This window comes from Oncorhynchus gorbuscha, linkage group LG05, assembly GCF_021184085.1.
Source record: "Oncorhynchus gorbuscha isolate QuinsamMale2020 ecotype Even-year linkage group LG05, OgorEven_v1.0, whole genome shotgun sequence".
NCBI classification, from domain to species: Eukaryota; Metazoa; Chordata; class Actinopteri; order Salmoniformes; family Salmonidae; genus Oncorhynchus; species Oncorhynchus gorbuscha.
The window spans coordinates 80,001,175-80,016,076 of record NC_060177.1 but is presented as its reverse complement, the minus strand read 5'-3'; positions in this window follow the sequence as shown (position 1 = coordinate 80,016,076).

Below are 14,902 nucleotides of genomic sequence, written 5' to 3'. Positions count from 1 at the left end.
AGAAAGAGAGAGATGCAGAGATACAGAAAGAGAGGGAGAGAGAGAGGGGTTGCTAATGGATTTATTGGAATGATACCAGTTATTCATTATTTTTGGCTGTTGGAAAATTAACAGAAAGACAGAGTGACAGTAGGACTAGAGAGGGAGAGGAGAGGGAGGACAGATGGAGGAGAGAAGGAGGAGAGAGGGACTAGAGAGAGAGGTGAGAAGGACAAGAGAGGGAAGAGAAGGGAGTGCAGAGAGACAGGGACTAGAGTGGGAGGACAGATGGAGGAGAGAGGGACTAGAGAGGGCAGAGAGAAGGACAAGAGAGGGAAGAGAAGGGATAACAGAGGGAGGAGACAGGGACTAGAGAGAGGGACTAGAGAGGGTGTACAGATGGAGGAGAGAGGGACTAGAGAGGGAGGAGAGAAGGACAATAGTGGGAAGAGAAGGGAGGACAGAGGGAGTAGAGAGGGAGGAGACAGGGACTAGAGAGGGAGGACAGATGGAGGAGAGAGGGACTAGAGAGGGACTAGAAAGGGGGGAGAGAAGGACAAGAGAGGGAAGAGAAGGGAGGACAGAGGGAGTAGAGAGGGAGGAGACAGGGACTAGAGAGGGAGGACATAGGAAGGAGAGAGGGACTAGAGAGGGAGGACAGAGGAAGGAGGGACGGACAAGAGAGGGGGGACCATGGGACTAGAGAGGGAGGACAGAAGGGGGACAGAGGGAGTAGAGAGGGAGGAGAGAGGGACTAGTGAGGGGGACAGATGGAGGAGAGAGGGACTAGAGAGGGACTAGAAAGGGGGGAGAGAAGGACAAGAGAGGGAAGAGAAGGGAGGACAGATGGAGTAGAGAGGGAGGAGACAGGGACTAGAGAGGGAGGACATAGGAAGGAGAGAGGGACTAGAGAGGGAGGACAGAGGAAGGAGGGAGGGACAAGAGAGGGGGGACCATGAGACTAGAGAGGGAGGACAGAAGGGGTACAGAGGGAGTAGAGAGGGAGGAGAGAGGGACTAGAGAGGGAGGACAGAAGGAGGAGAACTGGACTAGAGAGGGGGGAGAGAGGGACTAGAGAGGGATTAGAAAGTGAGGACAGAGGAAGGAGAGGGGGACTAGAGAGGGAGGAGAGAGAGACGAAAGAGGGACTATAGAGAGGGAAGAGAAGGGAGGTTAGAGGGAGTAGAGAGGTAGGACAGATGGAGGAGGGAGGGACTAGAGAGGGACTAGAAAGGGGGGGAGAGAAGGACAAGATAGGGAAGAGAAGGGAGGAAATAGGGAGGAGACAGGGACTAGAGAGGGATGACTGAGAAAGGACAGAGGGACTAGAGAGGGAGGACATAGGAAGGAGGGAGGGACAAGCGAGGGGGGACCATGGGACTAGAGAGGGAGGACAGAAGGAGGAGAGAAGGAGGAGAGAGGGACTAGAGAGAGAGGTGAGAAGGACAAGAGAGGGAAGAAAAGGGAGTACAGAGAGACAGGGACTAGAGAGGGAGGACAGATGGAGGACAGAGGGACTAGAGAGGGCAGAGAGAAGGACAAGAAAGGGAAGAGAAGGGATAACAGATGGAGGAGACAGGGACTAGAGAGAGGGACTAGAGAGGGAGGAGAGAAGGACAAGAGAGGGAAGAGAGGGAGGTTAGAGGGAGTAGAGAGGGAGGAGACAGGGACTAGAGAGGGAGGACAGATGGAGGAGAGAGGGACTAGAGAGGGACTAGAAAGGGGGGGAGAGAAGGACAAGAGAGGGAAGAGAAGAGAGGATAGAGGGAGTAGAGAGGGAGGAGACAGGGACTAGAGAGGGAGGACTGAGGAAGGAGAGAGGGACTAGAGAGGGAGGACAGAGGAAGGAGGGAGGGACAAGAGAGGGGGGACCATGGGACTAGAGAGGGAGGACAGAAGGGGGACAGAGGGAGTAGAGAGGGGAGAGAGAGGGACTAGTAAGGGGGGCAGAGGAACTAGAGAGGGAGGACAGAGGGACTAGAGAGGGAGGACAGAAGGAGGAGAACTGGACTAGAGAGGGGGGAGAGAGGGACTAGAGAGGGACTAGAAAGTGAGGACAGAGGAAGGAGAGGGGGACTAGAGAGGGAGGAGAGAGAGAGATGAAATGTGACTAGAGAGGGAAGAGAAGGGAGGTTATAGGGAGTAGTGAGGGAGGAGACAGGGACTAGGGAGGGAGGACAGATGGAGGAGAGAGGGACTAGAGAGGGACTAGAAAGGGGGGGAGAGAAGGACAAGAGAGGGAAGAGAAGGGAGGACAGAGTGAGAACTGAGGAAGGAGAGAGGGACAAGAAATTGAGGACAGAGGAAGGAGAGGGGGACTAGAGAGGGAGGAGAGAGAGATGAAAGAGGGACTAGAGAGGGACAAGAAAGGGAGGACAGAGGAAGTAGAGAGGGACTAGAAAGTGAGGACAGAGGAAGGGGAGAGAGACTAGAGTGGGGGACAGAGGGACTAGAGATGGACTAGAGAGGGAGGAGAGCAACTGCCATCCGGAATAATAGCCTGTGGACAGCATTAACTGATCACTGGATGGATGTTTGCTAATGTAAGTGGATGGCTTATCTCTCTCTCTGTGTGTACGTGTCTGTATGTGTCTGTATGTGTGTATGTGTGCATGTGTGTGTGTCTTTGGATACACATTGGATAAGTCACTGCAAATGCATTTCTGTTCCTCAGCCTCAACCCAGACTCAGTCCCACCCCCAGACACAGCCCCAACCCCAGACTCAGCCCCACCCCCAGACTCAGCCCCAACCCCAGACTCAGCCCCACCCCCAGACTCAGCCCCAACCCCAGACTCAGTCCCAACCCCAGCCTCAGACTCAACCCCAGCCTCAGTCCCAACCCCAGATTCAGTCCCAACCCCAGATTCAGCCCCAACCCCAGACTCAGTCACAACCCCAGACTCAGCCCCACCCCCAGACTCAGTCCCACCCCCAGACTCAGCCCCAAACCCAGCCTCAGCATCAACCCCAGCGTCAACCCCAGCCTCAGCCTCAACCCCATACTCAGTCCCAACCCCAGATTCAGTCCCAACCCCAGCCTCAGTCCCAACCCCAGACTCAGTCCCAACCCCAGCCTCAGCCTCAACCCCAGCCTCAAACCCATACTATGTGCCACCCCCAGCCTCAGCCCCAACCCCAGACTCACGCCCAACTCCAGACTCAGTCCCAACCCCAGCCTCAGTCTCAACCCCAGTCCCAACGCCAGACTCAGTCCCAACCCCAGACTCAGTCCCAACCCCAGCCTCAGTCCCAACCCAGACTCAGTCCCAACCCCAGTCCCATTCCCAGCCTCAGTCCCAACAACCAGACTCAGTCCCAACCCCAGAATCAGTCCCAACCCCAGCCTCAGTCCCAACCCCAGACTCAGTCCCAACCCCAGTCTCAGTCCCAATCCTAGCCTCAGTCCCAACCCCAGCCTCAGTCCCAACCCCTGCCTCAGTCCCAACCCCAGCCTCAGTCCCAACCCCAGACTCAGTCCCAATCCCAGCCTCAGTCCCAACCCCAGCCTCAGTCCCAACCCCAGACTCAGTCCCAACCCCAGCCTCAGTCCCAATCCCAGCCTCAGTCCCAACCCCAGCCTCAGTCCCAACCCAGCCTCAGTCCCAATCCCAGCCTCAGTCCCAACCCCAGCCTCAGTCCCAACCCCAGCCTCAGTCCCAATCCCAGCCTCAGTCCCAATCCCAGACTCAGTCCCAACCCCAGCCTCAGTCCCAATCCCAGCCTCAGTCCCAACTCCAGCCTCAGTCCCAACCCCAGCCTCAGTCCCAATCCCAGCCTCAGTCCCAACCCCAGCCTCAGTCCCAACCCCAGACTCAGCCCCAGACTCAGCCCCAACGCCAGACTCAGTCCCAACCCCAGCCTCAGTCCCAGCAACCAGACTCAGTCCCAACCCCAGATTCAGTCCCAACACCAGCCTCAGTCCCAACCCCGGACTCAGTCCCAACCCTAGCCTCAGTCCCAACCCCAGCATCAGTCCTAACCCCAGCCTCAGTCCCAACCCCAGCCTCAGTCCCAACCCCAGTCTCAGTTCCAACCCCAGACTCAGCCCCAGACTCAGCCCCAATGCCAGACTCAGTCCCATCCCCAGCGTCAGTCCCAACAACCAGACTCAGTCCCAACCCCAGATTCAGGCCCAACCCCAGCCTCAGTCCCAACCCCAGACTCAGTCCCAACCCTAAACTCAGTCCCAACCCCAGCCTCAGTCCCAACCCCAGCCTCAGTCCCAACCCCAGCCTCAGTCCCAACCCTAGCCTCAGTCTCAACCCCAGCCTCAGTCCCAACCCCAGCCTCAGTCCCAACCCTAACCTCAGTCTCAACCCCAGCCTCAGTCCCAACCCTAGCCTCAGTCTCAACCCCAGCCTCAGTCCCAACCCCAGTCTCAGTTCCAACCCCAGAATTTTAGCATTTTACGTCCAGATAATTTGCATGCTGGACACATTTCCCTAATCCAATGTTTTAATCAGATGTTTTTTGGAATGTTTTTGTATGTGAGCTGTGTCCAATCCAGTTCATTATGGAGAACATATTTTGAGAAACTGCAGTTGATGTGTGTGAGGTGTGTTTGAGCTGGTGTTTTGACATCATGTCTTCTGGGCATAATAGAACCAATAGAGATAGGATCAGAGTGAAAAAGGTCAACACAGCCATCTGCAGTAAATACTACAAAGAGAGAGATAGAAATCAAATCAAATCAAATCAAATCAAATTTTATTTGTCACATACACATGGTTAGCAGATGTTAATGCGAGTGTAGCGAAATGCTTGTGCTTCTAGTTCCGACAATGCAGTGATAACCAACAAGTAATCTAACTAACAATTCCAAAACTACTGTCTTATACACAGTGTAAGGGGATAAGGAACATGTACATAAGGATATATGAATGAGTGATGGTACAGAGCAGCATACAGTAGATGGTATCGAGTACAGTATATACATATGAGATGAGTGTGTAGACGAAGTAAACAAAGTGGCATAGTTAAAGTGGCTAGTGATACATGTGTTACATAAGGATGCAGTCGATGATGTAGAGTACAGTATATACATATACATATGAGATTAATAATGTAGGGTAAGTAACATTATATAAGGTAGCATTGTTTAAAGTGGCTAGTGATATATTTACATCATTTCCCATCAATTCCCATTATTATGGCTGGAGTTGGGTCAGTGTCAATGACAGTGTGTTGGCAGCAGCCACTCAGTGTTAGTGGTGGCTGTTTAACAGTCTGATGGCCTTGAGATAGAAGCTGTTTTTCAGTCTCTCGGTCCCAGCTTTGATGCACCTGTACTGACCTCGCCTTCTGGATGATAGCGGGGTGAACAGGCAGTTGTTCGGGTGGTTGATGTCCTTGATGATCTTTATGGCCTTCCTGTAACAACGGGTGGTGTAGGTGTCCTGGAGGGCAGGTAGTTTGCCCCCGGTGATGCGTTGTGCAGTCCTCACTACCCTCTGGAGAGCCTTACGGTTGAGGGCGGAGCAGTTGCCGTACCAGGCGGTGATACAGCCCGCCAGGATGCTCTCGATTGTGCATCTGTAGAAGTTTGTGAGTGCTTTTGGTGACAAGCCGAATTTCTTCAGCCTCCTGAGGTTGAATAGGCGCTGCTGCGCCTTCTTCACGACGCTGTCAGTGTGAGTGGACCAATTCAGTTTGTCTGTGATGTGTATGCCGAGGAACTTAAAACTAGCTACCCTCTCCACTACTGTTCCATCGATGTGGATAGGGGGGTGTTCCCTCTGCTGTTTCCTGAAGTCCACAATCATCTTTTTGTTGTTGACGTTGTTGTTGACGTTGAGTGTGAGGTTATTTTCCTGACACCACACTCCGAGGGCCCTCACCTCCTCCCTGTAGGCCGTCTCGTCGTTGTTGGTAATCAAGCCTACCACTGTTGTGTCGTCCGCAAACTTGATGATTGAGTTGGAGGCGTGCGTGGCCACGCAGTCGTGGGTGAACAGGGAGTACAGGAGAGGGCTCAGAACGCACCCTTGTGGGGCCCCGTGTTGAGGATCAGCGGGGAGGAGATGTTGTTGCCTACCCTCACCACCTGGGGGCGGCCCGTCAGGAAGTCCAGTACCCAGTTGCACAGGGCGGGGTCGAGACCCAGGGTCTCGAGCTTGATGACGAGCTTGGAGGGTACTATGGTGTTGAATGCCGAGCTGTAGTCGATGAACAGCATTCTCACATAGGTATTTCTCTTGTCCAGGTGGGTTAGGGCAGTGTGCAGTGTGGTTGAGATTGCATCGTCTGTGGACCTATTTGGGCGGTAAGCAAATTGAAGTGGGTCTAGGGTGTCAGGTAGGGTGGAGGTGATATGGTCCTTGACTAGTCTCTCAAAGCACTTCATGATGACGGAAGTGAGTGCTACGGGGCGGTAGTCGTTTAGCTCAGTTACCTTAGTTTTCTTGGGAACAGGAACAATGGTGGCCCTCTTGAAGCATGTGGGAACAGCAGACTGGTATAGGGATTGATTGAATATGTCCGTAAACACACCGGCCAGCTGGTCTGCGCATGCTCTGAGGGCGCGGCTGGGGATGCCGTCTGGGCCTGCAGCCTTGCGAGGGTTAACACGTTTAAATGTCTTACTCACCTCGGCTGCAGTGAAGGAGAGACCGCATGTTTCCGTGGCAGGCCGTGTCAGTGGCACTGTATTGTCCTCAAAGCGGGCAAAAAAGTTATTTAGTCTGCCTGGGAGCAAGACATCCTGGTCCGTGACTGGGCTGGATTTCATCTTGTAGTCCGTGATTGACTGTAGACCCTGCCACATGCCTCTTGTGTCTGAGCCATTGAATTGAGATTCCACTTTGTCTCTGTACTGACGCTTAGCTTGTTTAATAGCCTTACGGAGGGAATAGCTGCACTGTTTGTATTCAGTCATGTTGCCAGACACCTTGCCCTGATTAAAAGCAGTGGTTCGCGCTTTCAGTTTCACGCGAATGCTGCCATCAATCCACGGTTTCTGGTTAGGGAATGTTTTTATTGTTGCTATGGGAACGACATCTTCGACGCACGTTCTAATGAACTCGCACACCGAATCAGCGTATTCGTCAATATTCCCATCTGACGCAATACGAAACATGTCCTAGTCCACGTGATGGAAGCAGTCTTGGAGTGTAGAGTCAGCTTGGTCTGACCAGCGTTGGACAGACCTCAGCGTGGGAGCCTCTTGTTTTAATTTCTGCCTGTAGGCAGGGATCAGCAAAATGGAGTCGTGGTCAGCTTTCCCGAAAGGGGGGCGGGGCAGGGCCTTATATGCGTCGCGGAAGTTAGAGTAACAATGATCCAAGGTTTTACCACCCCTGGTTGCGCAATCGATATGCTGATAAAATTTAGGGAGTCTTGTTTTCAGATTGGCTTTGTTAAAATCCCCAGCTACAATGATAGAAGGAGAGAGATTGAGATGGGGTAAGAGGAATGAGAGAGAGAGAGAGAGAGAGATAGAAAGAGAGAGATGGATATGGGGGAAGTGGAATGAGAGAGAGAGATAGAAGGAGAGAGATTGAGATGGGGTAAGAGGAATGAGAGAGAGAGAGAGATAGAAAGAGAGAGATGGATATGGGGGAAGTGGAATGAGAGAGATTGAGATGGGGTAAGAGGAATGAGAGAGAGAGAGAGATAGCAAGAGAGAGATGGATATGGGGGAAGTGGAATGAGAGAGAGAGATAGAAGGAGAGAGACTGAGATGGGGTAAGAGGAATGAGAGAGAGAGAGAGAAAGAAAGATGGATAGAGATGGAATAGAGGGGGAAGATGGAATGGGGGAAGTGGAATGAGAGAGAGAGATAGAAAGAGAGAGATGGAGATGGGGTAAGAGGAATGAGAGAGAGATAGGAGAGAGATGAGATGGGCGAAGAGGAATGAGAGAATGATAGAACGAGACAATGACTCAAATAAATCAAATGTTCAATTAGATCTGTTCATCACCATCCACGCGTTTCTACCAGGTTTATCCTCTCTTTGTCTCCCTCCCTCAGTCCGTCTACCTCTCAATTAAATTCAAGGGTCTTTATTGGCATGGGAAACATATGTTAACCTTGCCAAAGCAAGTGAGGTAGATAATATGTCTCCCTACCTCTCACCATCTCCCTCCCTCTCACCATCTCCCTCCCTCCCTCCGTCTACCTCTCTCTGTCTCCATCCCTCTTGCCATCTCCCTCCCTCCCACCGTCTCCCTCCCTCCGTCTACCTCTCTCTGTCTCCCTCCCTCTCACCATCTCCCTCCTTCTCACCGTCTCGCTCCCTCCATCTCCCTCCCTCTGCTACCTCTCTCTGTCTCCCTCCCTCTCACCATCTCCCTCCTTCTCACAGTCTTTCTCCCTCCCTCCCTCCATCTCCCTCCCTCCGTCTACCTCTATCTGTCTCCATCCCTCTTGCCATCTCCCTCCCTCTCACCGTCTCCCTCCCTCCATCTACCTCTCTCTGTCTCCCTCCCTCTCACCATCTCCCTCCTTCTCACCGTCTCCCTCCCTCCATCTCCCTCCCTCTGCTACCTCTCTCTGTCTCCCTCCCTCTCACCATCTCCATCCTTCTCATCAGTCTCCTCCCTCCCTCCCCCTCCCTCCCTCCCTCCCTCCCTCCCTCCCTCCCTCCCTCCCTCCCTCCCTCCCTCCCTCCCTCCCTCCCTCCCTCCCTCCCTCCCTCCCTCCCTCCCTCCCTCCGTCTACCTCTTTCTGTCTCCCTCCCTCTCACCATCTCCCTCCTTCTCACAGTCTTCCTCCATCTCCCTCCCTCTCTCCGTCTACCTCTCTCCGTCTCCCTCCCACCGTCTCCCTCCCTCCCTCCGTCTCCCTCTCTCCGTCTCCCTCCCACCGTCTCCCTCCCTCCCAACCTCCCTCCCTCCCTCCGTCTACCATCAACCGTCTCCCTTCCTCCGTCTCCCTCCCACCGTCTCCCTTCCTTCATCTACCTCCATCCCACCATCTCCCTCCCTCCCTCCTTCTCCCTCCCTCCATCCCTCCCTCTCTCCGTCTACCTCTCTCCGTCTCCCTCCCACCATCTCCCTTCCTCCCTCCATCTCCCTCCCTTCATCTACCTCCATCCCACCATCTCCCTCCCTCCCTCCTTCTCCCTCCCTCTCACCATCTCCCTCCCTCCCCCTTCTCCCTCCCTCCATGCCCATCCTCCCTCCGTCTCCCTCCCTCCCTCCGTCTCCCTCCCTCCCTCCATGCCCATCCTCCCTCCGTCTCCCTCCCTCCCTCCATCGACCTCCCACCCTCCCTCCATGCCCATCCTCCCTCCCTCCCTCCATGCCCATCCTCCCTCCGTCTCCCTCCCTCCATCTCCCTCCCTCTCTCCGTCTACCTCTCTCCGTCTCCCTCCCACCGTCTCCCTTCCTCCCTCCATCTCCCTCCCTTCATCTACCTCCATCCCACCATCTCCCTCCCTTCATCTACCTCCATCCCACCATCTCCCTCCCTCCCTCCTTCTCCCTCCCTCTCACCATCTCCCTCCCTCCCCCTTCTCCCTCCCTCCATGCCCATCCTCCCTCCGTCTCCCTCCCTCCTTCTCCCTCCCTCCCTCCATGCCCATCCTCCCTCCGTCTCCCTCCCTCCCTCCATCGACCTCCCGCCCTCCCTCCATGCCCATCCTCCCTCCCTCCCCCTCCATGCCCATCCTCCCTCCGTCTCCCTCCCTCCATCTCCCTTCCTCCCTCCATCTCCCCTCCGTTCATCTACCTCCATCCCACCATCTCCCTCCCTCCTTCTCCCTCTACCTCTCTCCGTCTCCCTCCCACCGTCTCCCTTCCTCCCTCCATCTCCCTCCCTTCATCTACCTCCATCCCACCATCTCCCTCCCCCCTTCTCCCTCCCTCCATGCCCATCCTCCCTCTGTCTCCCTCCAGCTATAGACAGTGTGTATCTAATTCCATCAATAGACAGTGTGTGTGTCTAATTAACTGGTCCTTCTGTAGCTCAGTTGGTAGAGCATGGTGCTTGTAACACCAGGGTAGTGGGTTCGATCCCCAGGACCACCCATACGTAGAATGTATGCACACATGACTGTAAGTCGCTTTGGATAAAAGCGTCTGCTAAATGGCATATTTTTTTATTTTATTTATTTATTTATTTTTTATTTTTTCGTCCATAGACAGTGTGTGTATCTAAATCCATCTAAAGACATTGTGTGTATCTAATTCCATCTATTGACAGTGTGTGTATCTCATCTCATTTCATCAATAAACAGCGTGTATCTATTTCCATCTATATACATTGTGTGTATCTTAATCCATCGATAAATAGTGTGTATCTAATTCTGTCAATAGGCAGTGTGTGTATCGAATTCCATCTTTAGACATTGTGTGTATCTATTTCCATCTATACACCATGTGTATCTAATTCCATATATAGACATCCTGTGTGTTATGCAGGTGAGTGAGGACCCAAAAGTGACTTAACAGAAACTGAGTTTATTAAAGTCCAAACAGAGAAAACATAATCCTCAATCCTTTACAGGAAATGTCCAAACAGGGAAAACATAAATCCTCTTAGTTGTTGAGGAGAATTGCAGGATAAGCGGCAACAGACTGCAGGTCCCTTCGGGTAGGCGCGGGCCGTAGCGGACAGAGACACCTGCTCACACGCAGCATCTGATGAAAAGGCAAAACACGACAGGACGGAACAAGGACACAGCAAACAGCAAACAAGAATCCGACCCGGACGGAAGCAGAAACAGAGACTTAATCAGAGGGCAAAATAGGGGACAGGTGTGAAAGAGTAAACGAGGTCGTTAGGAGAATGAGGAACAGCTGGAAGCAGGAACAGAACGATAGAGAGAGAGAGGGATAAAGAGAGAGAAAGAAACCTAATACGACCAGCAGGGGGAAACGAAGAGAAGAGAAAGCAAAGGGACAAGACATGACAATACAATACATGACACTGTGTATCTAATTCCATATATAGACATCGTGTGTATCTAATTCCATATATAGCCATAGTGTATCTAATTCCATATATAGACATTGTGTATCTAATTCCATATATACACATTGTGTATCTAATTCCCTCTATAGACATTGTGTGTATCTATTTCCATCAATAGACATTGTGTGTATCTAATTCCATATATAGACATTGTGTATCTATTTCCATATAAAGACATTGTGTGTATCTATTTCCATATATAGACATTGTATGTATCTAATTCCATATATAGACATTGTGTATCTATTTCCATATAAAGACATTGTGTGTATCTATTTCCATATATAGACATTGTGTGTATCTAATTCCATATATAGACATTGTGTATCTATTTCCATATAAAGACATTGTGTGTATCTATTTCCATATATAGACATTGTGTGTATCTAATTCCATATATAGACATTGTGTGTATATAATTCCATATATAGACATTGTGTATCTATTTCCATCTATACACCGTGTGTATCTAATTCCATATATAGACATCGTGTGTATCTAATTCCATCTATAGACATTGTGTGTATCTAATTCCATCTATAGACAGTGTGTGTATCTAATTCCATATATAGACATCGTGTGTATCTAATTCCATCAATAGACATTGTGTGTTTCTAATTCCATGTATAAACATTGTGTTTCTAATTCCATATATAGACATTGTGTGTATCTATTTCCATATATAGACATTGCGTGTATCTATTTCCATCTATAGACATTGTGTGTATCTATTTCCATATATAGACATTGTGTGTATCTATTTCCATATATAGACATTGTGTATCTATTTCCATATATAGACATTGTGTGTATCTAATTGCATGTATAGACATGTTGTATCTATTTCCATATAAAGACATTGTGTGTATCTATTTCCATATATAGACACTGTGTGTATCTAATTCCATCTATAGACATTGTGTATCTAGTTCCATATATAGACATTGTGTGTATCTAATTCCATGTATAGACATTGTGTATCTATTTCCATATATAGACATTGTGTGTATCTAATTCCATGTATAGACATTGTGTATCTATTTCCATATATAGACATTGTGTGTATCTAATTCCATATATAGACATTGTGTGTATCTAATTCCATATATAGACATTGTGTGTATCTAATTCCATATATAGACATTGTGTGTATCTAATTCCATGTATAGACATTGTGTATCTATTTCCATATATAGACATTGTGTGTATCTAATTCCATGTATAGACATTGTGTATCTATTTCCATATATAGACATTGTGTGTATCTAATTCCATATATAGACATTGTGTGTATCTAATTCCATATATAGACATTGTGTGTATCTAATTCCATGTATAGACATTGTGTATCTATTTCCATATATAGACATTGTGTATCTATTTCCATATATAGACATTGTGTGTATCTAATTCCATGTATAGACATTGTGTATCTATTTCCATATATAGACATTGTGTGTATCTAATTCCATATATAGACATTGTGTGTATCTAATTCCATATATAGACATTATGTGTATCTAATTCCATATATAGACATTGTGTGTATCTAATTCCATGTATAGACATTGTGTATCTATTTCCATATATAGACATTGTGTGTATCTAATTCCATGTATAGACATTGTGTATCTATTTCCATTATATAGACATTGTGTGTATCTAATTCCATATATAGACATTGTGTGTATCTAATTCCATATATAGACATTGTGTGTATCTAATTCCATGTATAGACATTGTGTATCTATTTCCATATATAGACATTGTGTATCTATTTCCATATATAGACATTGACCAGCAGAGGGAAACGAATAGAATGGGGAGCACAGGGACAAGACATGATAATAAATGACAAACATGACAGTACCCCCACTCACCGAGCGCCTCCTGGCGCACTCGAGGAGGAATCCTGGCGGCAACGGAGGAAATCATCGATGAGTGAACGGTCCAGCACGTCCCGAGACGGAACCCAACTCCTCTCCTGTGTATCTAATTCCATGTATAGACATTGTGTAACCCGGTAGCAGACGAAGGAAGCGGAGCGTATTCTGCCCAGGGGAGCTGTTCTGCCCAAGACGCAGGGTTTCTGAAAGAAAGGCTGCGTAGATGCGACAATCGTCTGATTGGCCCTCTCTCTGCCCATGAAACCCGGAAGAAATCTATTTCCAGTAGAAGCCACAGAAGAACTAAACAGATAAGGCATCAGGCTTGGTTCTTGCTACCCGGATCAGTCACAACTCGAAACGGAGAAAAACAACGCCAACGAGCTTGACGGATGTATAAGGCATGGTCTGTCATCGTTCTGGCGAGCAGTTCACGGTTAGACATTGTGTGTATCTATTTCCATATATAGACATTGTGTGTATCTAATTCCATATATAGACATTGTGTGTATATAATTCCATATATAGACATTGTGTATCTATTTCCATCTATACACCGTGTGTATCTAATTCCATATATAGACATTGTGTGTATATAATTCCATATATAGACATTGTGTATCTATTTCCATCTATAGACATTGTGTGTATCTAATTCCATATATAGACATCGTGTGTATCTAATTCCATCAATAGACATTGTGTGTTTCTAATTCCATGTATAGACATTGTGTTTCTAATTCCATATATAGACATTGTGTGTATCTATTTCCATATATAGACATTGCGTGTATCTATTTCCATATATAGACATTGCGTGTATCTATTTCCATCTATAGACATCGTGTGTATCTAATTCCATCAATAGACATTGTGTGTTTCTAATTCCATGTATAGACATTGTGTATCTATTTCCATATATAGACATTGACAAACATGACATATAGACATCGTGTGTATCTAATTCCATCAATAGACATTGTGTGTGTATAGACATTGTGTTTCTAATTCCATATATAGACATGTATCTATTTCCATATATAGACATTGTATGTATCTATTTCCATATATTTCTATCTAATTTCCATATATGACATTGTGTATCTATTTCCATATATAGACATTGTGTGTATCTAATTCCATGTATAGACAGTGTGTATCTAATTCCATGTATAGACATTGTGTATCTAATTCCATATATAGACATTGTGTGTATATATTTCCATATATAGACATCGTGTGTATCTATTTCCATATATAGACATTGTGTGTATATATTTCCATCTATAGACAGTGTGTGTATATAATTCCAGCTATATGCAATGTTTGTACTGGCAGCCTGTTGCAGTCCCATGACTAGCCAGCATCATCCATTTTGGCCTCTGTAATGTGTAGACCAGACAGTGTTCTTCTGTCCATCTGCAGTGTGGGAATGAAATGTGTCTCAGGAGACCTCACACAATATAAGCTAATACGAGAGGTGTGTGTGTGGTAGTTCTTCACTAAAGGCTGAACTGTTGATATCATATTCAGCCCATGCTATTACTCTGTTTGTGTGTGTGTGTGTTTGTGTGTCAGTGAGGCGTCAGTGTGTGTGTGTGTTTGTGTGTCAGTGAGGCGTCAGTGTGTGTGTGTGTTTGTGTGTCAGTGAGGTGTCAGGGTACGCTGAGGTGTCAGTGTATTTGTCTCCTCGGCGCAATCAGCTAGTGTGTGTGTGTGTGTGTTTGTGTGTGTGTGTGTGTGTGTGTGTGTGTGTGTGTGTGTGTGTGTGTGTGTCCATCACCGCATGTTGTGTACACAGTGGTAAACAAGTCCAGTAGTGTGCTGGCTCATTCTCCTCTGACGCCAATGTGTGTACGGCTTCTGGTCCTCTGACTTTGACGTGTTTGTTGCCAGCTACCCCTCTGATGCTGGTGTGAGTTGGGATATGTCACACTCTAAGGTCAGGTGATCTCTGTGCGGTCAGTGATCTCAATGGCCGAAGAGTAACTATATCCTGTGGCAACCTCACAGGGGGATCCGTCAGACCAATCACATGCCCCAGCTGTTTTCAGCGTCGCTTGATCTTGTGTGTTTGTGTGAGTCCTGTTTGTGTTTGTGTGTCCTGTGTGTGTGAATGT